This window comes from Nothoprocta perdicaria, unplaced genomic scaffold, assembly GCF_003342845.1.
Source record: "Nothoprocta perdicaria isolate Ctin4 unplaced genomic scaffold, notPer1 scaffold_18, whole genome shotgun sequence".
Taxonomy (NCBI): domain Eukaryota; kingdom Metazoa; phylum Chordata; class Aves; order Tinamiformes; family Tinamidae; genus Nothoprocta; species Nothoprocta perdicaria.
The window spans coordinates 352,556-376,447 of record NW_020454982.1 but is presented as its reverse complement, the minus strand read 5'-3'; the positions used below and the strand labels follow the sequence as shown (position 1 = coordinate 376,447).

Genomic DNA, 23,892 nt, shown 5'->3' with positions numbered 1-23,892 from the left:
CATTTTATAGAGACTTCGAAATGAGTGTTTTCATAATATTATTCTATGTCTAGTAGCCTTCCTACTAGCTTGAAAGAGCTCTTTCCTCTCCTATTATGACAAAAGGTTTTCAGTTCACTGTTGATGTGGATTAATAAATCTGTGTTAAAATCACACGCGTAGAAAAGTGACAGTTCTGACAGCCTAAATTGTGCTCATTTGTGATAGCTTCTCTCAGAGGGTTTGATGGGGGAACAACAGTTCCTTGTAGCTCCGGTTTATCTGATGGAAACCGTTCCTTCTTGGAAAGGAGGGAAGCGGCACCGGGGCACAGGGAAGGGTGGGCAGGATGAGGGTGAGATGTGGTGCCTGAAGGTGCTGTTTTCTGGTTCCCCCAAATTAAAAAGGAATTCTATAAATCAACAATGTTTTTGAGCAGAGCTACTATGCACAGTTGAAGGAGCTGAAGGGACTTGATGGGAAGAAGCGAATATAAGAGAATATCCAAGAAAAAATATAAGTTGGTTCTGAGCACTTAAGAGGTGATTGCTGTGAATTTTTGCTTCCTTTTTCATTTCTGTGTGATCATGATTTAAATTACCTGTCTGCTGTTCCATTCTGCAAGAATTTCGCCTACAAGAATTGCCTAAAGCCATGTTCTGCAGAGCCAAAATTTTGCTATTTGAGGTTCAATTGATTTCCCCTTCGGTTTAAAGGAAGAGCTCCAGGACACCAAACATCAATACTGTGACATTGCAGATGCTGGGCAGCTGATGTTAAATGCATCGCACGTTTGGATCTTTTCCTGTGGTTTTCCCTTTGCTAACATGCCTTTTGTAAATTGTGAATTCCTTTTTCTTTTTTCATCTTTCTCCATCACAGACTCATCCTTTCATTCTTTCTGCTTTATAATGCCCTCTTTTTCAAGCTTTTCAAAAGATTTTGTGTGCGTAGTATCATTACTATGTATTGGGTTTAACTCTCTACTGCTTCTAAAACAATTACCACCTCATTTCAGATGTATGTTAATGGCTAAACATCTTTTACCCCCAGGGCTTTGTGCCCTCCTTCACGTAGATCCTGACCCCTTTATCAATGTACCTCCCCTATTCTGTTCACAATTTAATTTTTGTTTCATTCTGCCTCTTTCATCTTTCTATGCTCTGTAGAGTTCAGTCCAGATTCTCTTCCATCTAATTAACTTTGTTCTGTTTCCTCTGTCTGAAGAAAGCTTCACTGATGAAATACTTCACAAATACAATTCCCTTTTCTGGTGTTCAGTCTATTGTGGTCTATGGACCCGATCCATCACCTGTTGAAGTCAGTGGTGTAACTTAAGTGATGTAAGTGCTACAAGTAGTAGCCTTTTAGAGGTAGAGATGCAGTTTTGTACAAGGTTCCAAACCAGGTTTTAGGGTAATGAGGAGTCATGTTTTCCCTTTTCAGCATGGTCAGAGGTGAGAAATGGAAGGCATTGTGTTAGACTTGGTGTACTGGGGGGTTAGGTGCATGGAAGAAAAATCCAGATTTTTTTTTTTTACAAGAGTTTCTGTGGCAGAACTGTGTGTTAGTCCTCTAAGCTCATAGCAGAGCTGAGTCAAGTTGTAGCTGTACTTTTATCCCTAAGCAGGATGCCATTTTCAATCAGAATCCTGTAAATTCACTCTTAGTGCCTTTAACTAGTTCCTAACTCGGAAGGTGGTAGAACTCCAGTTAATTATGGCAGTGTCTATAATGAGATGTTGATTCAGGCTAGAGCTGACAGGTTGGAGCTTTAGTGCTGACAGTTCTCCAACACTTTGCTGTAATTTTCCATCTCAGCCTGGAGAGGACAGACAAGTTCTCCTCTACTTTTGCTACGAAAAGATCATAAAACAGAACAGTCCATCAGAAAGAACCCTAGTAGTTTGTTTAATGTCCTATACAGCTAAATCCTTCTTTGAGTCTTAAATGGATTTCTCCTTTAATTAAAATAGGGGTAGTTAAAACTCAGGTTAGTATCTTCACTGTTTGCATTGTTTTAATTCAGAGTTTTAAAAACTAAATTATGTAGACAAGCCCTAAAGCCCTGTGTTTGTTCTGCTTGTGAATTTTAAGAAGCTGCATTAAAAATTAAAATAAGTTCTAGGGCTTGATTCTTTTTCTTTGGGCCCTCATCCAGAAAGAGCTCTGGATGACACTATAGTAACTTGGACTTTGCAAGTGAAGGTTATACATTAATCAGTATTATGCTGGGATATGTTCAGTGGTGTAATTCTGGATTTACAGCAGCATGTGTGCACCAACAGAATTGGTTACAGGCATTTTATAACTTTGTGATACTGCATCATTTTTTGGTCATGAATCTTTGCCTCTTTCACCCTAAGAAATAATCTATATCCATCTCCTGGTTAAAGCTGTAAGGTTTAGTGTGAGTCTAAACAGAATAACTGATGAAGTGATAAGTTTCCATCCACTAATGTAATAGACCTCTAAATGGACTCAAATGAAATTAGTGTTACGCACGGAAAGAAATGAGCAAGTCGTGTGCTGCAGTCAATAAAGAAGATGGGTGTATCTTTAATTAACATGAAATCCCTGAAAGAAGGCTGTGTTTCTTCTAAATGCTGAGTTTGAAAGAGGTGTCCCTGTTGATCATGTATAGTAAGATGATTTTGTGCCATCTGGATTATCTGATTTCATGTATGTATATTAGCAGTCAAAATGTTGAATTAAATTTTAAAAAGTGCTGAAACAACATGGAGAAACATATGCCTCCAGCTCCCAAGAAATGAAATGTAACTGCACAGCTTTATTTCTTCAGTGTGCAGAAAGGGAGGGCAGAAGTCCAAAACGCTCACTAGAAATCTCATAGCCCTGGCAGGAGCAGAGAACACTTGGCCGATAACAATAGGGCAAACTAAGTCCTTATCTGCTGTATATCCATCTTAGAATTCCCATCGGCTTCCAGGAGGGAAAGGTTTTAACCTGTAGACTTCCAAAAATGCCACTAGTTTTGCAGGGTCTAATTTTGAGTGAACATCTGGTCCTTTGCATCCTATATGTTGTGAGGGGAAAAAAACGGGATTTAAATGCCTTGCTGCTGGATTTGTGCATGCATCTAAACTACTGGGCGTCTTTGGCTTTTTGGAGCTACATTTGCTGCTCCTGCTTGTAGAACGCTGCTGAGCAGATGCATGGAGTGCTAGGTCTGAGATAGCAGGACTATCTTCTTATAGGCTTAACTCAAAACTGATGCTTCAGTCGCGCACTAACCCTTCTGAGAGGGCACGTGGGGCAGGTCCTGCTCGCCAGGCTTCAGCACAAGCAATTTCATCATTGGCAGGAAGAAGGTAAAGGTGCCTCAAACTTTCAAAGTTTGGATTAAAAACTGTTTAAGCTCATTCTGTGTTTCAGGGAAAGTGTTAGGAATGGTAGGATGTTGGTGGTTTTTTAAATTGAGAGGTTTTCTTCATGCTGTTTGTTTTTGGAGGATCTTGTAGTATGACCTTCTCTCCGCTTGCCCCATTTTGAAAATGTCTTATTTTTTATATTTTTTGACATGAAACAGTAAAATCTATATAGCTGGTGACCTCGGAATGTGTTTGTTTCAAAGCCAATAAAATCACACCATTATGTGCTCTTTGTTTTCCTTAAATTTTTTTCTTTGTCTGTGACACACGAAAAATTCATCACTGCAGATGCTTTGTGGCTATGAGTCAGGCTGTAGGTTCTAGTAAGAAACAAAACAGACCAAGACTTAAAACCTGCACTTTTGATTGAACACCGGGTATTGCAGCTATTTAGTTAATGTGATGCTCCATCCTCGTTAGAAATTTTAATTCTAAATGTTCAAGGCATCTTTCATATAAGTACTCTTGGAGCCTAGTCCAATCAGTAGAAGAATTTCACATCTTTTATGTGTGAGCATGCAATTTTGAGATTAATTTCATCTGGTATTTATTTTCTGTTTCTGAATGGATCCTTGCCCACACACACAGACTTGCCGCGTCGCTTTCTGGCAGTCCTTGAAAGAATTTTCTGCATAGCAATTAGGTGGGTTCCACATTCGTTTGGAGGTTTTTCCTAAGAGTAACTAGAAAGCAGTTCAATCAAAGAATCTGGTGTGCATGTAAATGGATTAGATGCACTGTGAAGCTTAAAAATCTGAGGAAAATAAATTTGGTATTGTGTATCAGAGTATACAATATAACAGGATTTTAATGTAATCATCATTTAAGTTAATATCTGTGAAGAGGACCACAATGAAAGAGTGTTAGTGCAATATTTGGACTTGTGGACAAATAGAAACATGGGAAGAAATATTCTAGGGTATGTAGGAGCATCATTGATGAGTCTCATTTATTGGTGGAATGCGCAAACATCATTAATGTGGAGCATTCGAGGCCAGTGTTTTCCACTGCTTGTGGCAAAATCAAATTTATTTTGGATGAAGCATCACTTAAAGAAAAAGCAAACATGATTTGAATGAATTCACGATGGGTTTTGTTAATTTAGAGCTGGGCAGTGCATTTTATGCAGTGAAAGCTTTTCCTAGTGCCTGCTAGACCTTGCTGCTCTTAGACCTTTGCCATCAGGCTTCCTGAAGCGCCTCTTGTGCAGCCAGCAACGCCCACTGAGCCAGAAGCCCCTTTCCAGTCCTGACTTGACCAGTTCACATCTGTGCTAAGGAATAATGAAAATGTTTTAGTGAAGACAGATTGGTCTTTCTGAAGCCTTGGGGACCTGAAGGTCTTCAGTTCCTGGTAGGATCCTGGCATTCAGTTCAAGGCACATATAAAATTGCACTTTGAAGTCCTTGTTTTAGGAATTGATTCAACTCGTGTCTTTTTGAGGGCAAAAAGAAGAAAGGTTGTTTGTTTTGTTCTTGGACTAAGTGAAATTTATAATATTATGTTCTTTAGGATAGTAATGGAAAGACATGACATTAAATGAGGAGGGTGTGATTGGCTCTGCTGAAGAAAACGGGAGAGGGTGTCAGGCAGCTATGGCACCAGAGAGAAGGGATCAGATGGAAAAATTCCCCAAAGAAGACCCCGATGCAGAAGAAGGAGCACTTCCCCCTCCTGTCCATCTGCACCAGGTAGATCAAAGGCCAGTCTGAGTGTGAGCTTGGTGAGATTTCCAGTTGGCAGTCCTGCCTATTTGGGTAATGAGGTGTCACTAGAGAGAAGATCACAGGCCGTAACTACAAACGAGAGGCGCCTGCCGGGCGCTGCTGAGCTCGGCTTTGGACGGTGCGCGGAGGACTCTCCCGAATCCTGTATGCTGTGAAATTCTTAAACAATGTGATTAACCTTAACTATCTCGTTAATGTTATGCTGGATTTGCAAAGGGTGATGTGCAATCTCTGCTGCACCTTCTCTGTTAATCTGATAGACGTAATTGATAGTGGGCAAAAGAAAGCCCTTTGAGCCGGATCCCACCTGCACACAGAGCACAATAGTCTCCTGTCAGAAGCCTTTGTGACTTAAAGCACAAAGGAATAATAGTGAATAGATGTAGATTGTAGCTGCTATATGGAACGCTTTCAATGCTAGAGTTGAAAGTGATGAAAGTTTAGAAGTTTTGAACAGTTTATCACTTTATATAGTCTTATACATCACATATATAGTCTTATACATCACTACTTGTACAATGATAGATTTAATGAACACTGTAGCTATCTACTGGAGTTTAGTCAAATGGGCCATGTATTAATCCTACTTTAAAATTAAGCCACCATTGGATGTAAATACTGCTTTAATTTCCTGACATCTCATTTAAATAACAGAAATACTGGGTTTGCTACTTTCCCTGAATAAATGCCTGGGCCATCCTTGGTCAGCTCCAAATGAAACCTCCTCCTTTGCATTCCTTCTCATATATTTACGTTGATGCTGATGATGTGATGAGCATGGGGAAAATACTAACACTCAGATACTGCACATCACAGTTAGAAAATCTCAGTATCTTACTCTTTTCCTCAAGCTGTGTGTGTGTGGAAACTGAGGTATTAAGGTACCTGTTTTGTCTGTGTACAAATATTCTTAGGCAGGAGGAGAGCCTTAGAGTCCTGTCCCTCTGTTCTGCAGTATAGCTACTAAACCAGCTAATTCCCATCTTATTTCACCGTTTTATTGCCATATTTCAATTTCATACCCAAACTTCCCCTGATGTTTGAGATGCACAAGATCTTAAGACCAACTTACTCTAAGGAATGTGCCGGTTTCTATTGGATTGAATTATTTCACTGGAAATGATTCTCAGGATATGCTTAAAGGCTGTGAATTTTATTTTGCATGGTTTCTCTAGTAGGGTGACCTGACTTCGTGTTTCAGCATGATATTACTAACTGAGGTGTTAGGAAAAGACAGAAGGCTGTGAATGTTATGCAAAGCTTGTGATGCAGAGGCTTTCTGCTGGAAAATAGATCCTTGTTCCGCAGCTAACTGATCAAAGAGTTCTCCCCGTGGCTGCAACCATCCCATCTGGCAGTAAATATTACTCGGGCAAAATATTTGAGCTTCTTATTTTTATTTAACCAGCCAAATGCTGACACCTAGGAATGAAACTACTTTTGAAAGTATCCTTGGTCTTGTTTCACTTGGATTTGATGGAACGATAACTGGGTTTTCTGGAGCTCAACCTTCCCTGTTGTGCTCTGTATGTCTGCATGAGAGTGCAACTTTCACTGGCTAATGGGATTCTTCAGGGTACCTTTTTTTGTATTTTACTCTGGGACTGGTATCTATTTACCATTTTGTTACCTTTTTCCTAATTCCCAACACAATGCCATGTCTTTATGTAGCTCATGATCCTTTGTCCAAGCTTGTGAATTTATTCTAATCCTCTGGAAAACTTCTGCTTTCCAGCAAATCCTTGGCCAAATATTAGGAATTTATTAGGGTTTTGAATAATACTCTGATGCTTAATTCTACACACAGTAAAAGCTCAATTCTTGATGGTGCAGCTGCATTTGTCTCAATAGAAGTTTTATTGATAACCTAATAATTCCCTTTCTCACCTGTTTTTATTTTTCCTTTAACCTGTTATATATGAGGGAACTAACTAAGCATTGGGAATGGAGTTTTTGATTTGCCTCTGGTCAGTTTTTACGTTGCCCCGCGCTCACCGAGTGCCTGTTTGTAGCAGTTAATCGGTGACAAGTCGTCCATGGTGGGGAGCAGCAAAACCCAATTTACAGATGCATTGGCTTTAATTTAAAGAATCCTTGTGCTTCAGCGGCCACATTGATCTGCTACTTTCATGTACAACAACATATGAGCAAACTTAATTATCTCATTGCAGATTGCTTTAGTAACTCGGAAAATACAGTACTTTATAACCAATAGATAAGGAGGAAGCACCAGCCCACCAATATTGTTTCTAAAGTATAGCTGCAGGTAAATTAATTATCTAGTTCAGTGTGCTAATTGGTATTCATATATTTATTCTCAATAGTGCCTTGACTCAAATACTGGGTTTCAGTGACTGTTCACTGCTAACACTGCTTTGGAAGGTGTCCTCTGATCTTGTATTGAGATCAGAATCCAAGCTGCAGAGGGGCTGAGAAGGGAAAGGAGAAAAGAAGCAAAAGCTGCCAAAGTAGACAGATTGTGAGCTTTGACTTGAGCTGTTATTTTCACATCTTGGTTTACATGAGTTTTTTAAAAAAACAGTGCAAGACTTTCTGAAATTGGTCCACCTACCTGGAAATGAAAATGCATACCTAATGTGGGGATGCTAATTTTGAACTCTTGGCTCTAATCCACAGCCAGATGTTAGGAGATACCATCTTGAGAAACTGGCTTTGGTGCGTTCATGCTATCTGCAGCTTTTAATGTGAATACCTTTTCTTTTTTTTTAATATTCTGAAGGCACTACAGGTTCTTGTCTGAGGTAGTCTGCCCAATTAATAGGTGATTCCTTACTATTATGTGGTTCTGGTGTTTGTCACTATAGTTTTTCATTAGCAGTGGCAACCAGCTCATTTGAATTTTAAAGCATTGGCAATATCATGACTGTCTCTGAGAAGCTTCCTAGTAATTCCTCTCTCAGTTTCAGAACTCATATTGCTCTGAATTCTTTCCAAAGCAGCAGGATATATTGCACTGACCTTAATACAGTAAATCAGGACCTACATTTAATGACATTTTTTTTAGGATACATAGCTACATTAAATGATACAGGTACCTTTAGGTACATAAACTAATTATTGTAATTTTCCATTCACTCTGTTATCTCTGCTTCCTAGCCAGAGTAATGATCTGTGTTATCACTAAAGTGCCTCCTCTAAATCTTTTGAAATGTCAGAAGAGAACTAATATTTACATCAGAATAATAACTACAATTACTTACCCACTTTCCAATTCATTTGGAGTCAATTATTCTCTAGTACTAGGAGAAATGGAGCCTTACTGTAGTACTGGAATGAGTTTAATTAATCCTTTTTCACATACAGCAGGCTGATAAATGAAATTCAACCTCTAATTTAAGAGCTCAGGGACATAGTATGATATTAAGGGTGCTTTGAGTGACTGACAGTTTAATTTATTGCAAAGCAGCATTCTATCTTACCTTAGAGTTCGTTCCAGTTTTGCAATTAATGATTTCAACTTGGGGAGAGGATCAAAATTCTATGAAGACTTTCCAAAAAGCATTTTTATGGATGTTTTTGCATTGGTGACCAGTTACTATTCACTCAGAATTACTTGTTTTGCAAAAATAATTGATAAAGATTGTAATGTATAATACCAGAAATAGCGCTGAAAAGTTTGTAGGAGATAGAGAATATGATATATTTGTCTAGTAGAATTTCCCACGAGTTGATATCATATTTTCATCAGGAAAGGAGAAAGGGTAATTGGATTTAAATGTCAAGATGTTCCTCATGTAGGTTTGAAGTCACACATTTATTTTCTCAGCTACTCTCTTTGCTTGTGATTATGAAAACTGCACCCACTTGTCACTGAGAATGGCAATAAGGAATTTTCTAAGACTAAGTTAAAAACTGAATCATGACCTGAAGGTTTTGCACAAGCAACACAGCATTGCTGGTACAGATGAAAACAGATTATTCCCTTGGGTTCAGTAGGCAGTAAGTGAAATAGTGATTCTACTGAGAGGCAATGCAGGAAAGAGATTAATCCATCCATCCACATATTCATAATTCAGTAAAATACAGAAAGGAAGTTAAAGAAATTAAGATGTGACCTAGCAGAAGAAAACACTGGGAGACAGGAAAATTAACCCATGTTTTTCTCAGCATTTAGAAGAGAATGAAATGAAATGAAATGTTCTTAGAAGTTTGTTTATTTCTATAGATATTCCCAAGTGATTTCACTTGTGGATATGTTTAAAATAGTAAGGAAGATGACACTGAATGACAGACCTGTGCAGATGACTTGCAACACAGTCGCACTGGCAGAAGGTTTGTTCCCAACCAGTTTTCTTCCCAACTAGAGGCAGGGCTTGGCTCCCTCTTTGTGTTTTACATGGTTGCCTTGTTAAGTTGGGGGTAGGATTTTCAGAAAACGGAAGTGTGCACCTAACTGTGCTTTGTATTTTGAGACATGCTTCATAAATGATAAACGCAGACCTTTGACTTGAAACGCCCAGAAGCTAGAGGAAATCTAATCTCAGACTTTTTTTCGTATCAAATATTTTAAATAAAAAGCTGCAGCTTGCGGAGGCTGTTCAGCTTTTAATTTGTGAAGAAATTAGTTTAAGAATTTAATTACTGAAGAAAAAAATTATGTAAAGGAAAGGCAAGTGTGTAACTTTTGTGTGGGGGAGAAACTTGCTGTGTTGTTTTGCAATAATTTGATCCATGGGTGCAGCTTGGAGGCAGTGAGCAGTGGAGTGGGCATCAAGGCCCTCTGAGTACTGTATCAACAACAGGGGAATGAATACAGAATTGGAAATTTGGATGTCTGGTTTGAATTTTGTCTTTTAGGTTGTTGCCTGAGTAGTCAGAATTTGCCCCCTTGCCTGCTGCCCTCCTACCATTTTGGGTTTTTAAGGGCTGCTTCAGCCCAGCTTCCCTAATTCACTTTACTCGGTGTCCTTAAGCAGAGGTAGCCAAGGCAGCAAGCCTCGTTACTGCCTCCTTCCAAGTCATTTGTAGGATTGATTACCTTCCCTTTGCTCTTAATATATTTTCAGCTTATGATAGGCTATTTCCTTGGAAATACCTTAAACAGAAGAGGAATCTAGCTTGCAGTATTTAGCATATCACAGTTGATTTATCCTCTGCATCTGTGACAATAAAGTGCAATGCAGTTATTTATTTCTAAATAAATGTAATTGTGGGGGTAGATTTACGGAGATATATAGCTACATCAGTTATAATATATTTTGGGTTTGATGGATGATGCTGAAAGCTGGGGCACTGCGAATAAAGAAATTAAAATTATTTCTTGCTTTAAGTGTGGATCACTAGGATACTTAATCTCTCATTAGGAAACAGAATTCAAGTCTACAGATGAAAAATCCTATGAATCAAAATCCTATAAATATTTCTGAACCATTTATGTAAATATGGTGGACATCCAGCCTCCTTTAGCAACAGTAAAGTTACTATTATGAAATAATGGAATACTGAGATAATATATTATAGTTTTCCTTATGAGAGATCTACATGTGCCAATTATGTACTGAATTTCAGTCAAATCTCCCATCACTAGGTAGATACAAGATAGAACATAGCTTCATGTGAGGGTAGGTGTTGTCCTTCAGAAACTTCTATCCAATGTCAGGAAGGTTTGGAATATTTTTCCATTTGCCTCCTAATAAATCCCTTTGAAGAAGGGGGCTTCCAGCTCCACATGCCCAGGCTGGGGTGGCTTCCCGTGCTCCCCTTTCGAGCTCAGCTGCTGTAGCTGCCTTTGCACATGTTCCATGTCAAGGCAATTGGGAACTGAAATTAATTGCAGAAAAATCCATATCGAGCTTCATGGGGCTGCTGCAGGGGGCTGAAAGCCTGCACACTCAGTTGCAGTGACTGAGATGAAGAGCAGTAACACATGAAGCTTTTGGAATTCAATTGCACTTAGTTGCATGTTTGTACTCTTCTCTTCCTGGGCAATATATTTAACAGATTCTGGAATTTATAATGTTTTCCAATGGTGTGTGGCAGAGTTTTGAAAGACTTGTGTTAAAACTATTGTTTTTCTCGAAGCTGAAGTGATTTGCTTCCTGCTAGGGAATTTATGCCATTTTGCCGCTGTGTCACCTCTGCCAGGGAAGGCTTGTCGCCCTAAGGCTCATGAGAACTAGGGCTTGGTTTTGGAATGAACTGAGGTTTGGGATTCATATCATATTTATATCCCAGTATTTTAATTGGATAAACTTTCTCTCTCTCTGCATAGTAAACAATGGCCTTTCATGTCTCCTCTGTATAGAGCAATATATTTAGAAGTTAAGCGTAAATCTTCTTAGCAAATAAATTGCATATATATGTTTGCCAGATGATATATCTCTTTTAGTATGAACAAATATTTTTACTTTAATGGGAAGACAAATTCTGTAGCACCTTTTGCTCCTTTTTTTTTTTCAGAGTTAGGTACTTTAGCATGGTTATAATAATATATAGCTAGAATACTGTATTATGAAAACTCTAAATATATAGTGTGGTAAGTCTATTATGCGAAAGTGCACTTAACTAAAAAAACCTCATCTGATGCCTTGTTTCTCATTCTCTTTGAGCACATATTCTTTCTTGCATCCTTTTTCTGTTTTTCTTCCTCAGAGGAAAAATGTTTGTGCATTCAGCTGATTTTTTTTCTAGACCTCTCAACAATCAATAAAAGTAATTTGCCTAGATCCAGAAGCATGTGCATTGTAAAATGGCCTAAAATGTTATGCCCCCTGTTTTCCACTCCAGTTGCATTACAATATGATCTGCATGTCAGCTGAATAAAATGACTTGCTAAACATACTGACTCTAACTCTGCTAGGAATTAAAAGAATTAGCAAGAAGAAAATGACTCTATTAATTTTACAGATAAATATATAACCCAAGCAATAAAGTCACATTAATTATACCAAGTGTAAATATTTAGTTCTCTATAAGCAACCTTTAATTTTTTTTATTATTAATACCCTTATGATGTGTTATTTCAAAGACATAGTACCCCAAATGCCAAGCTTTGCTTTAAGGCATTTGTTCAAGGCTTATGGAGAAGTTCTGTGCACTCTGCAGGTATCTGCTGGCCGAGGGTCTTGCTCGCAAGGAATCTTCACCACACTGTTATATGGCACTGGAGTCTGTGGCTGGTTATTAAGCCAGCTGATCACATATGTGCTTGCAGAAGAAGGCATGTTTGAGAGAGATGTAACATCATTTGCCATAAACAGTTGAATAATGTCATCTACACGCATGAATATTTTATCTTTCAGATGTATGCTGGTTAAGGCATTAATGTTAAGATGGAAAGATTTGACCCCACCAGCCTCCCCAGAGGAAGCCCTACAGATGCTGGGAGTAGTTCTGACAGGAAGGTCTGCAGTGAGACGCTTTGAAAATTAAGTCAAAGAGAGAAAGAGAAACAGGACAAAGGAAAACACCAGGGCTGTGCATTAGGATTTGGAGAGTGCGTGGAGCAACTGTGGCAAAAGCTCCTCTCAACAAAGACTGACACAAACCTGCAGAATGACCTTTCCCCAGAGCAGCGTGGGTGTCATCTGTGAATTCGAGAAGAGCTGAGGTGCCGCACGGGAGCTTAATGAGCTTCATGCAAAGGGCGAGCATGAAATTAGAGATGAATTAGTTTGTAGGGGGTTAGGTATTTGTCAGCTTGTTCAGGAAGGATGTTTTCAATTATTTTCCACTTAACAGTGGAAACTTCAGATTAGTCAACAATTTCAAAAATCAAAAGCCTAGAGCAGATTGGAAAAGATGTAAAATCTTCTATATTCAGCTGAGATTGTGCTGCTATAAAGAGAGGGAGGTAATGAAAGAATGAATGGCCTCAGTAGAGGCTCTGGGTGTGTGAAGAAAGGCAACAAGTGAGAGATTTTAGAGCAGATATTTTTTGAGTGGCTAAATCACATTAAATGCAGTTTCTGCTTGAAAGGATGAAGTGAAAACTGGTTGATTTCTGAAAACTGGTATATATGGTATATTAGAAACATTCTATTTATTTTAGCTTTTACTGTCAAAAAGAATCTGCAAAGGGACTCTGTCTAGGTGAAAAGGAATAAAGAATGAGAAAAGAGTGGTTTAACTTTTTCAATTTCATAGCTGCCTTGGAAATCCTACGAAAGCCTAACTGTAGCATTGGCACGACAAAGGTCCTGGCTGGAGGGACACGGTAATTGCTGCGGGAGCGGGTGAGTGCCCAGCTGCAGGTGGGCAGAGCGGCTGCGATGGGGCTTGGAGCGCTGTCCTTGCCAAGCCGCTTGTGATCGGAGCTCCCGGTAATAGGAATTTCAAATTTGGGATTAGAGATGCTGGGAGTAACTCGAAATTGGAAATGAGGTTGGCCAAGTTGCTGAAAGCAGAGTTGGGACCAGCAGCCACCCTCAAAATCATGTGCACCAAAATGATTTTGAGTGTCTTGCAGGCAAATAGGAGTTGATGTTTCTGATGTGCTACCTGTAGTCCTCCGGGCCGTTGGCAAGCCTGCCAGTTTATAAATAAAACTAAAAGGGGAGATAAGCAGCTATTTGCTGATAGCAGGATACCTGCACAGGCAGCTTGTCCTTCCAGAACCTGTGAAACAATCAGTGTGAGGATTGCAAGGTGTGTGTAAGGTGTGCCATTCTGTCCCATTGGGCAATTACAGCTTGATTTCTCCTGCGTATGTGTCGAGTTCCACTGTTCTCTGCATTCTCTCAGTCAGGACATGGTTTTTTATGACTTTACAGTGCTGAATTACTAATCCATTTTCTTTCTATTGAAATAGTGCCCCAAATTTTAAAAACCTGAGTCAATCCTGTCCCCTTTTTCTTCCAAAGTCCCTATCCCTGGCAAAAGCATTTGTTCTTTTTATGCCCGTTTGTGCTGGGGTGATTTATCACACCACTCTGTGCAGATGTGAGGGGTTTCTTTTGCTTCCTGTCAGGGTATCAGAGCTGGAAAATCTTCTATATTACAGCAGATTATACATATTTTTTTGTCTGTGTAGTCCTAGAGGTATTCTACCCATTTTCAAAATCTATTATGAGCCTACTTTATGTTAATTTTCCATTGAATTACTATGCCTTGAGCTAGTAGCTTTAGGAAGGAGCACAGACTTCAGCATTAGACAAAAACCTATTCAGTCGGCTTTGACATCAGCTCCTCATGCTGCACAATGTTCATTTATTTTTAAGCTGCAGTTTCCTCTGTATTTGTATTGGCAGACAATAGTGTGAACACAAAGGAATATCAGAGGCAGGTAGTGATCAAAGTGGCCAGCTAACACCTTGGGAGAAAAGCAAAGGCTTGATTTAAAAAGTGCCCAAGTTAAAATGATGGAACCAGGTGCTGTGGTTTGAAACACACTTGTATCTGTACTGCAAAACTATATGAGTTTTATATCCCACTGTATGTGCATTTTTCTTTTTTCCTTGTTTTTACTTAAGTCTATTAAAAACACTAATGGAATAGCACTTAGTCAATGGACACATATGTTGTACTAAAATTGCACTGATGCAATTTTAAAAGATTAATTAAGCTCCTGCAGTGGCAACTGCTGCATTCTGCCATTTACAGTAGGGGTGTCCCTTGTGCGGGTGACAGAGCTGTCACCGCTGTCTGACTCAAAGCCGCGCGAGGGACCTTGGTTATTTCTGTGCCCTTTGTCTGAGATGATATGGAAACCTGTCTTTGTTTGCTGCAAGGCAGGTGCTGAAAAAAGTCATCATTTGCTCTTTTAAAACTTGCTTTTCAAAAAGAAAAAAGCTGCCCGTGACAGTCCGAAGTCTCGTGGATAGCAGCTTAGATGACCTTACAGATCCTTTCTTGCTTTAATTTCAGCACATCTTTGATAATGAGAAATTTCATTGACTTGTGTGATAGATCATCCTCTTATATTATTTGTCAGCAAATGATCTTCTAGACGTTAAAAAAAATCCACTCCTACAATGAACAGAGGATTAACTGACTAAAGCACCACTGATGTTCATCACAGATGCATTCGCTTCCCTTTAGACCTCATCTGAGGTCCTACCTGTGTTCTGTTTCCAACCATTGGGGTAGAGCAAATGTGATTGCTAAACCCTATAAGCCTTGAAGGCCATGAGAGTTTGGTTAAAGCCCACTTCAGAAAGTTGCCTTTACTCAAAAGATTCAATTTTTGATTCAAAGATGCAAAGTTTGCCTTTTCAAATTGGAATCGATGCTCGGGGTTATGCAGCACGGGAGCCTCCGCCTGCGTGGGCACAGTCTGTTAACAAGACTACAAGTCTTCAACCTACTTCTTTAGCAATGAATTTCCCTCAAAGTGAACGATGAACAGGAAGGTCTCTGGCTTGTGAATATGAAACTTCAGAGAAAAAGCAATAAAGCAATTTGCAAGAGAAAAATCCTTCCCTTCCAGCTTCATATTCAGCATCACACCTCCAGGCGTGAGGTGGATGTAGCTGCCCATAAATTCCTACAAGCAGAGGTCAGAGGGTTAAAGCACTGCAGTGTAAACTGCAGCTTTGGTGCCAGCTGAACTGCTTCCAGAGCCAATCCTTCAGGATCTCCCTGAAGCTTTGGAAAGGCTGATGAATATACAAGGTGAAAGGTGTGTGAAATAGTCAAAATGAAATGAAATACAACAGCAAATTTTATTTATTTTCCTGAATGCTGAGTTTTTGGCAGTGGGTCTGCTGTATGTATTTTATTAATGTGAGGAAATATAGACTGAAAAATGAGTCTGGTGAAACCAGATAAACTGTAGATGTCTTTCTCAAATAATGATTTTATACCCGGTCGTGGTATATACTTTTCAACACAAAAAAAATGGCCCTTTGCTGAAGTTGTAATAAAGTAAAAGCATAGAATTCTGAAGCCTTAAATCTGGGGAAGAAACAAAATAATCTCTTCTGGATCTAGCCTGGATTCTCTGAAAGGATCTGGTGCCCTAGCTTACTTGGACCGATCTTCTACTTGATGACTAGCCCAGTTGACTGCAATGGGATTACCTGTAACACCTACTCAGTGCAATAAGGGCACTGCCATCCAGATCATTGCTAGAAGGAGGCACAGGAAGAAAAGAGAAGGGGAGTTCTGTTTAGTAAGTCTGAGAAACTTCATTTGCACCCAGAATTGCTTGTCCCAAGAAAATGTGGTTCCTTGAAAAGCAGCGCAGTGTTTTCCAATAGAGACCTCTCAATGTGGCTGTTGTGGTAGAGCCCCCAAGGCAGGGAGCCTTCCCCAAGCCCTGCAGCGTGGGCAGTCCCGCTGGGATTTGGCCGTAAGGAGCACCAGTCTCCATGCAGAATGCCCGAAGTGGCACTCCAAGAACTGCGTGTCCGCTGCCAACGATGCAGCAAATGGTTTCCCCATCTTTTGGACTGCAAATGTTGTAACGTGTTATGAGCATCAAGTGCAAAAAACTTTCAGTTAGCATTTGGATCCTAGCCGCCAGAGCCACCAGAGACTCAAAACCATTACTGTTAAAAGCATTAATTCTCTCATTAATTGATTCTCTCATCCTGATTAAAAACAATTTACAGTTCCATAAAGGGCTGCGATTGCCTATGACCTGAGACAGTCTTTCTGGCTTGCCTGAGTCAACTTCTGACTTGTTATGTTCCGTACCGTGATGACTAAAATATTTCGAGTCTGTATTTTTTGATCCCAGAAATGCCATTTTCCACTGGGGAGTCTTCAGGTGAACACATCCCTGTGCAGCTGCCTTGGCTCTTGGCATTTTCTAATCCTCTTTTAAGGTTAAGCATAGTTGTTCATGGTAGAAGATATTTACTTACCCTTGCTAGGAAAGGCAGCTTGTCAGATGTGCAGGGAAGGGAGCCCTGCAGGGTTACGACAAGCGAGGTTATGAGTTGGAGCAGGTTTGTTTACAGTAATAAAAGTTGTATCAATGACTGTCCTTAACCCGCTTGTCTCCGTTAGCTCAACTTTCCTCCAGCACTTGGCCATGCTGCTTGGGAGGCTTCCTAGTCAGCTACTGTGGGTGGTTATTTTTGTAGCCAGAGCTGTCAACAATTTATTGAGCTGTCAGAATGATTCTGCAATGTACGTGTCCCTGTTTAACTGCAGTAAGTCAGGACACTTCCCTATAGTGCTATAATACGTCCCTATAATATATCAGGACCTATCCCCATGATGCTAAATGTAGTGTGTGAATATTTATCATGAGCATAACTCCTGCATCAATTTTCCATCAGAACATGAGCCCTTCAATGCAGGCTGGTCAGTGCAGGAGGGAAGGCCACCACGTGGCCCATGATAGTTTGGTGCCATTCAGAGATATATGCAGTGGTCTCGGTGCCTTTAGTGAAAAAAACACAATCACACTATTGAGTTATTCTAGATACAAATTCTAAGATATCCTTTAAAGCAGCAGTCTAAGAAGGGGAGATAACTGGTGTGCCAGGCAGGGTGCAGGAAGCAGCCGGCACGGCCTTTTGGGTGGTTTGCCCTGGGGCTCTGCCTGGCGTGTGAGTCTGGGAGGGAGCGTGGCCAATGCCATGGACATCCCATCCTGTATATATTTATCTCATATATACTTTTAGATATATAAATATATTTGGTATATATATCTTATTATATAATATATAAAAATATACCCTGTATATATTTATTCCATATATATTTATTCCCATATTCCATAAAAGGAACTGAGTCATCTATTCCTGTTTTTCCAGGAATTTCCCGTGACAAAGTTAATGCTATTCACTTTAACCTGTCTGAAAACTATCTGGACAAGGTACAGCACTCCAGTTCTGCAGAAACGTACTGCCAGCCTCAGCACAGGTACCATCCACTGCACTCATAAACTGCAGGCAGCGGCGGAACAGCCCTCCAAGGCTCCAAAGGCAGCTCCCAGAAAGCGGGAGCTACTTTCAGAGATATCCCAAGGTTGCTCCTGCCAGCACTGCCAGACAGGCTCCCACCCAGTTCACCCAGTGCTTTGAATTCCATGGATAGAAACCACTTAAATGCAGGGGAGCCAGAAGCAGGTAGCAACAGCCCTAGCAGCTTATTCCAACATTGACTTGATTTTAGCTGTTCGCACATTGTGACTGAAGACAATAGTAGTTTGCTTCCCTAAAGTCCATGTGCAGGAGATGGACTCTGTGCAGGTGGCATTTAAAGCAGCAGTGCTGTGATAGGGTCTGTCAGGCTTCATTTGGAAAGTGCATGTGGCTTTTCATTAGAGAGTGCAGTTCTCAGGAAATACGGTCGCACAGTTGTTAGAAAGGAGTTACTTCTCAAGTCAGCTCTTGAGTGTTAAGCCAAGTGACAGACTAAAAGCATTCAAAGCAGCTCATGCTTAATTCCTTCTGCCAGTAACAGCTTCTTCATTACAGGGCAAAGGAGGGAAGGAAATAAGAAGAAAGCCTCATATAATAACCTATACATTTGTAAGCGTGCTTTCTGCCATGTATAATTGCAGTTAGCAGTTTTCATTTGTAAACCAGGAATTCTTAGTTTTGTTTGATAGGAGCAGGGGGAATTCTGACCAAGGTTTTGGTCTTGTACATATTGGCCCAATTTTTAAAGGGTGGTTTGAAGCTCAGTTGTTGTAATGGGTTTACCCTTATGCTTGCAGATAGCTGGACATGTCTCCTTGGGAGCTATGTGTGGGAGGATGGTGTTCTCAAGAAGTACCCTGAAACCTCAGGGTAACACTGAAGGTTGCAGGACTCTTTTATTGAGTTGTCCTTCTTGGCAGACTCTGAACTTGCTGGAAATTCTCTGCTACTTCCAATTACATCTTATGTCCAGTATTTCTGACTGACAGAAAACGGTAAGAATTGTAACTCATTTTTCTACTTTTTCATTACTTCTGAGAATAGAAGAGCTCAAATCTCTGAATGAGTTCTGACTGGACTTGTGTCTTCCTTGGAAATTCATGAAAAAATGCATGATTTTAAACTGGAAATCTGCAGAGTGAGGCCTGTGCTCCCAGCACAGCTCAGGTGGGTTTCTGACCTCTGAGATAAATAGGAGCAGCTTTGCTTTGAGCGTCTGGGGACCAGCAGGGCCTTCTCGGCAGATGGGGACTGCGTGTGTGCGGGGTCCTATACATCATGCTCTCCTTGGCACGCTGTTCATAGCGCCCTGAGTATTTCTCCAGAGAGGGAAAATGTTCCGTCATCTAGAAAAGTCAAACCCTCAGGCCCGAGGCAACCTGAATTTAGAAAAATTGTATTTTCTGTTTTGGTTTAGATTAAGAAAAATGTGTCTGTGTAAGTATCAGATAAAGTGCGTGCAAGAGAAAATAAAAATACCCAATTAGATGTTTACATGACAATGTGCAAACTCAGACTTGTTTGGAAGAAGGCACCTAACTGCATGTGCACTACTTTCATGCAAGGATGTTTTAAAGAAAAACAAACAAGCAAAGGTCAGAGTTTTTTTTTCCAATAGTCTTTTTTTAACCATGAGGCACATGATACAAACTGAAATGTATAAATTTCATCATCTTTCTTTATTTCATAAATACTTGTTTCTAATTTCTGTGTTTCTGATACCTTTTAAAGCAGTCATATGTCACACCCAAAACAAATTTCAGAAGTTGTGAGTATTAGAGGGTTTTAGGGGGGGCTTTAGAGAACTTTGATTTTCTGTGTGTGATTTATGAATATTTAACAGTAAGGACCCTCATCTGCAGGGGACACTGATTGTGGTACTTAGAGGAAGACTTGGAAGTGCTGTCTCTTGGGCAGACTGGACATAATAAATTACATTTACAAACAGGAGTTGGATTTCCAAAAGCCGTAAATATTTTAATACTTATCTGGCCCACAGTCTTTTATTTCTTAATATGTAAATTCCTTTGCGGAATTGCGAGCAAAAGATGCCGCTTCAGACTGCACACACCAAGTTCAGTGTTAACCCAAACTGAGTTTTGTGCAGAGTCCTTTGTGGTTGTGCTCTAGCCTTCCCACCGAGGGCTTGGGAAAGGGCTCTTGCAGCAGGATGAAGATCTTGGGGGTAAACTGAGAAAATTTAGACCTCTGGAGTTTCACTGAAGATAAGGAGTTTTGGTGAACAAGCCATGTTTTATATTTATAGCTGGCAGATATCCTTGTACTGCTCTCGAGGACTAAAACTGCATTCCCTTTGGTGGCTTCTCATTTTGTCTCTCTATAGACAGCCAATTTACTTATTTCATTAGGAAATTATACTTTGTACTGTATCCAAGGAAGAAAGGGGCAGATCAGAAAGCTGAATACTTTCCATTGGATTCGCAGGAAGACAAAGGACAGTGAAAGCTGGCTTAATGTGAAGACAGAGTTGTTTTCCTCGGGCAATGAGAGTGTTAGAAAGCAAGCCTGCCTTGGAGTCTGTAATGCCAGAGACAATATTTATAGCTCTGTCATGGCACTGTGGTTTGTACTCGGTCTCATGTTACAGCAGCGTGGAGGAAAAAGACGTACTGGTGCTGGATGCTTAAATTCTTATTGTACTGAATTTTTCTCTTTTTAAAAAACCCCAATATTTTCTTTACCAACATCTAGATTCGCTGTGTTTTGCACTTTCAACTTATTCTCACAGTGTAAGTTTTTTCTTTTTTCACTCTCTTTGGCTGTGCCTGATAACACACGTTTGCCATAGGTAGTTGCAGGCAATCGGCATGTGAAGTTTTGCATGGGGGCAGTGTGCAAGCTAGCAAGGAATTTTTCTGGAAGAGATTCTGAAGTTATTCCCCTTCCAGCCAAGCAGACCTTTTAAAAACCCCTTAGTTTTTTTTTCTTTTGAATTGGTGGTAAAGACCCAGGGAAGCAGTGGGACGGTTCAGCAGAACACTTGTTCTCTTCATCCCTTCCTTATGTATACAGAGGAATGGGAAGAAAAGTGGTTTTGGTGCTGTAGCTGTAAGAGGCGGTGAGCCTGCTCCTCCCGGGCTGCTTTCCCTCCTGGCTCTCCTGCTGCAGCACAAAGAAGATGTCACAGCAGCAGTGCGTGTGTCACCTGCTGTGACAGCGTCTCTAGTTCTGCCCCCCAGTTCTCCTGCACAGATATAGACACCTCAGCCTGCACTTCTCTCTTTCATAATATTGTTTATTTATAATATAAGATAAAACTGAATGTGTTGGGTCTCTCTAATGTAGCTGACGACTCCAGAGTGGAATTTCATTTGAAGCGAAAAAAACTCCTTGGGAGGGCAGTTTCCTCCTCCACCTGCAGAAGGGGCTGAAGCTGGGGCTGGACGTGCCCACGTTCAGCCCCATGCTGAGCAGGGAGCTCCCGCTGCTGGTGCCTGTGGGGCAGTGGAGGCCAGCGGAGGCTGCGGCCTCTGCGCTTCCCCTTCTCTGTTCTCCCAGGCCCTGGCCAGCCTCCTCGAGCTGCAAATGAGTCTTAATTAGAAAGCATAAAATTAGTATGCCAGGGCTCTCTTAATTGGGATACCACAGTGGGCCTATTATCTCACTTAAAGGGAAAGTAATTTGCTCTGTAGAGCTCGGCATGTGGTGTATTCACATGTGTCGGGAAGGATCCAGGGGCTCATCAGATGATAGCTCTAGAAGGCCAAGTACCATATCAATTAATGCATAAGATAATGCATAAGATATTCTCCACATTTATTATGTTTTGTATTTGGATAATCGTTATAGCTGCTTATTTGATAAAACATGGGAAACATTTTAAGCCTGCTCGGTGCCTGCTGAACCACCCTGAGCTGCTCCAAGCCACCCGAGCGAGTCTCTGTTAAGTTGGATCTTTCGTGATGCTGTCGTGCTCAAGTATCATGAAACAGAGTTTATGTTTCTTGGAGAAATGTCAGCTAAGATTAGTCACTGCTATTCAGAAATCTCATACGCTGCTGACCATGCAAGAGGCCACTTTGATGCTGATTTGAGTAGCTTTAATTATTTTACATATGATTATTTTGGATTTACTGCAACCTGAGCTGCCCACTCGGGCTTTGGGTTCCTATTCTGCTAATGAAGGTAATAACACAAGCTAAAATACAAAGGCTTATCATTCAAATGCCAATCAGTGATGTGGGGTAATGAAATGGATGTGTACAAATGATTACCACAATATATTCTAAGGTAATTGAATATGGAAATAAGATTTACATGTTTGAGTGAATTGACATACCTTTTGGTGTACCTTAAGGTTTGCAGTCAGAGATGATTCTCTCTGCTGTAATTCTAAGTGACAGAAATAATCATTTACACACAACCTTTCAACAACTTGTTTACTGACCTCTACTGCAGAACCCACAGATTTTTATCTTGTAAAATACCATTTCCCTATTTCAGATGTGGCTTGTTAGGGCAGGAAAATGATTTGATTATGGGTGCAAAATTGACCTTTTGTTCTGAATTTAAAACACGTTTTCCTCTCCTGCAGAATTCTCCGTTTCCTTATTACCAGAATCAACATTATCTGTCAGCAATACAAAGGGCGAATGTAATTAACCACCCACTCACTTGGAACAAGTAGTACCTCGATTCATTGAATTTAGAGCATCTAAAGCTGTCAGCAACTTGCCATCTGCTGAGGGTACCTGCCGCCGTCTGAAATGCCCTCTCGGCTCGGCGCTGGGTTGGTTTTGGAAGGGACATCTCGCTTCCTCAGCTCTGTTTTGAGAATGTTTGTGTAGTTTTTGGGTAGATAAAAGCTGAATGAGAAATTGCTCTAGAAGTTGTAAATTAATTGCTCCCCAAATCAGATCTGTAAGGCCTCCGATGTAATTTGTGTCAATACTGTAGTAAAAAGAGATTGCACAGCATCAATAATTAACTATATGTATCCTAATGAAGAACTTGTAATTCTGTAAACATTTCTGTGAGTCATGTATCCCAGCTGTTATTCCCTGCGCTCCCCCAATATATGGGAAGGGGAATGTCAGCTGCAGTGAGCCTGGCTGCTCCTTACAAAGCCAGATCTGCTGCTTTCTCTCCTCTCCCCGTACTCCTCTACCTCATTTAAAGGAACGCCAAATTTGTGTTCTACTTGAAATTGAAAACAAGTCTTTTAAGAAAGTGAATTGGTGAACCAGTGTTAATAGTACAAGTGATCCCAAAGTTGACTGCTTTTATTTGGTGGAAAGGAGAAAATATATTGCTTTTTAAATGGGAAATATACCACCAGAGACTCTGTTAAAGTCAAAATAAAACATAAAATGTAACTAATAAAGTGAGGTAACACTGGTTTATGATTTCTAACACCTCTATAACTTGGCATCAACTGCTGTTAATATACAAAGGCTGGGATCAGAACCCACAGAAGTTAATACCTCCTTCCTAGGGCTTCAGTCGGCTCTGGAGGAGAAAGGGGGCGCTTCTTTGTCAAGTATATTGCCACCAAATGTGTATTTTTTAAATACCTGGGTCTCATCTTGTGGTGTCACAAATCTTAGCACGTTCAGAGTTCCGATTTGAACGTAACTAGTACAGCTTCAAACAGTTTTCACAAATAGTTTTTAACTCTTTCTGTACAAGCAGAGAAAGAAGCAAAAAGATTTGGAAATACTGCAGGAGGGACAAGGGGCAGTACTTTAAAAATCAGCTCAGTCTTTAGGAGTGCCATGGTAAAGACTCATTCCCATGTTCCTTCAGACCTTCCCCACCCCAGCTCCTTCCTAAAATCTTGTTGCATGCCTTTCGATTAAATTGGCATTGTCAGTATGGAAAATGCATTTTCGTTTGTTCCACATCTGCCTTTTATTTTGGGTTAAGGGCCAGAAGTTTTACCCGTGGTCCCTCCGCTTTTTTCAGCTGTGCAGCCTTAAGGAAAATTGATGTTGGCATTTGTGCATGGTTCAGTAGGATGTTATGTACAGAGCAGTAACAATATCCACACTTTTT

General features: G+C 40.3%; 1 long non-coding RNA gene across 1 annotated transcript; it reads left to right on the top strand.

Moving 5' to 3' along the window:
- The first annotated feature begins 17,767 nt into the window (after positions 1-17,767).
- Positions 17,768-23,111, top strand: LOC112945049. Its single transcript, XR_003248933.1, has 3 exons — positions 17,768-17,828; positions 18,675-18,872; positions 22,433-23,111. It is a non-coding gene; the product is annotated as an uncharacterized LOC112945049 (long non-coding RNA).
- Positions 23,112-23,892: the final 781 nt, after the last annotated feature.